Genomic DNA, 2,848 nt, shown 5'->3' on the forward strand with positions numbered 1-2,848 from the left:
TCTGTGGAGCCGGACAGAATTGTGAAACACAGCGCTGACTTCTGGTTCCAGCGGTCTGTCGTGTGAAGGAAGAAGCACTGCAGTGTGTAACATCATCACAGTACATTCACTGCACACCGCTGCCACTGAAGACTGTCAGAAGTTTGTCTTTTCCACTCCTCTGCCTCAGTGTTTGAAAAGGACAAGGCCTGGTGCTCATTATTTGTAGAGTAAAAACTAAATATTGAAAGGTAACCATTAATGTTGATCTTTTTCAGCACATTAATCAAGAGGACGGTTTGTTTTCTCTATCCTCTATTCCTTATTGTAATGGCTTCTGAGTCACTTAAATTGCCTGTGGAGAATTCAACTGCACAGTGGTCCTCAGCTGAATTTTGAGCAGGATAAAAACAACAGTCACGTCCTTTTAATGCACATTATGCCATCAAATCTCATTGTCTGTGCTCATCTCTATTAGGCTTATCTCATTTCTAAAGATATATAGCATTTTTAATGATATCCCGCTACTTGTTTCTTCTAAATTAGATTAAATGGAGTGCAAAATGAAACTTTGGTCTGAAGAAATGTCTGAAATGTCTTCTCTACATGTCTGGGTACTGATACAGTTCGGTTCAGTTTTGATTCAGTTTGATTCGAATTCATTTGGGTAAATTTCAGTTGCAATGCCCATTTTGCTGATGTATGATTCAATGAAGGTTTTGTAGCTCCTTAGTTTGTGTGTGCTCTTTTTGAATCACTTATTAAAAGAATCATTTGTTCATGAATCAGACTGCGTTGTTTGCACTGAATGTTTTTGATTCACTGAGAAAAAGAAAAAAAAAACAGCTTATAAGGGCTTTTTTTTTGTGAATCAGACCACAGTTGTCACGCTGTATGTTATGTATATTATTCAAATAAAGACTGCAATTATTTTCTCAAATGTATATTTTTACCCAGCCTTACAGTTGATAGTTCGCGATAGTTCACCCACAAATGAAAATTCTGTCATTAATTACTCACCCTTATGTCGTTCCAGACCTGTGGTTCAACCGTAATTTTACAAAGCTACAAGAACACTTTTTGTGTGCAAACAAGACAAAAATAATGACTTTATTCACTCTTTTGAAAAGTTCTTTAGCATCTTTTTTGATAGTATTACATACGTAAACAATATATGCAACGTATGTACACAGATACATTGTTTACTCTTTGACCTGAATGTAAAAAACTTTTGGTAGCTTTGTAAAATTACGGTTGAACCACCATCTCTCTCTCTTTACACACACACATTATATATATATATATATATATATATATATATATATATATATATATATATATATATATATATATATACTGGTGTCACATGGATTATGTCCTTGTTATGTTTCTGAGCCTTGATCATATTAGCACTCTTGCTGTCTATGCAGAGCTCTTGGAATTCATTCAAAATATCTTAATTTGTGTTCTGAAGATGAATGAAGGTCTTACAGGTGTGGAACAACATGGGGATGAGTAATTAATGACAGGATTTTCATTTTTGGGTGAACTATGCCTTTAAAAAACAACAGCGAAATCCAATATTGAGCAGCTTCTAAGCAATAAAACCATCCTCTGGGGTGAAGATTATGAACTGGCAATAAAGATGCTAGCTTTAGCTGAATGATTTAGCTTTATCATTGTGTCCATTAGCAAGACATTTGACCCCTGGATGCACCAGCAGGACTATTCATGCAGTTTAAGTCACTTTAGATAAATTATGCCTTTTGAATGGGAGTCATTACAATTTTAGGGGCCCATTGACCATATGGGCAGATCACTCGAATCGTTTAATGTCTTTGTCACTCAGGTTAAAGATGAACTGTTGATTTAAAATGCAGACTTGATTGCTTACCTTGTGGTGAAATTATATTGCTTGTCAAAACAGAACGGTTCTTGAAGGAAAGAAAGTCTAGGGATGTCAAATTACCTCAGACTCTGTCTGCAGTCATTACACCATCAAAGGAATGGAGCACTCCACCACAATAAAACTGGCGTGTAAATGCAGGATAAGATGTTGAGCAGTGGTTGATTGTTTTCTGGCAGGAAATGAAAAAAAAAACAACAACTTCAAGTCATGGGATGAAGAGAGCTACAAAACCTTCTGAAGTCATTTTTGGACTTGATCGAAACATGTTGACTATTAAATAGTTTATGTGGTATCACTTTATTTAAGGGTGTCCTTGTTACAAGTTACATGTACTTTTATACAATTATAGTAACAATAAATTATGCATAATTATATGCAAGTAACACTAAGCCAAACTTTACCTATATAAGTAGTACAATTAGTTAGTAGTATTATTTATTAGTTACTAATATTAATTAGTAGTTAATTAATATTAATTCAGTACTTAAATGTATAATTGCACTGTATCAAGGACACCTTAAAATATAGTGCAACCATTTATTTTTATTAGAATCATTAATTAGATGTACTGTACGTATAAATATTAAAAAAACACAAAGAAATAATGAAGATTTAGCTTGTGAAGCAAAATAAAATATTGCTAGCTTTAGCTCTACTCAACTCAGTTTTCATATTCTTACTTTGCATGCAATGAGATATGATTTCTTTACCCACGCTGCCTTTGTGTGGTGTTTTTTTTGTGCCTAACCCAAGGAAACAATAACTGACCTTTGACTTTTAACACCACTCCGCTCTTAGCAGCAGTGCCCCGTAGGTGAAAGTGCAAACGTTAAACTCCACAGACCCAATATGCTGCACACAATGATTTTCCTGAATTTCCAGAGATCAATAAAGCACATTTACTTGTCTATCTATCTCAGAACTTAAAGCTGAGAAACGCTGTAAAGCCCAGAAGCAATG

The sequence above is a fragment of the Carassius auratus genome, unplaced genomic scaffold, assembly GCF_003368295.1.
Source record: "Carassius auratus strain Wakin unplaced genomic scaffold, ASM336829v1 scaf_tig00048650, whole genome shotgun sequence".
NCBI lineage: Eukaryota > Metazoa > Chordata > Actinopteri > Cypriniformes > Cyprinidae > Carassius > Carassius auratus.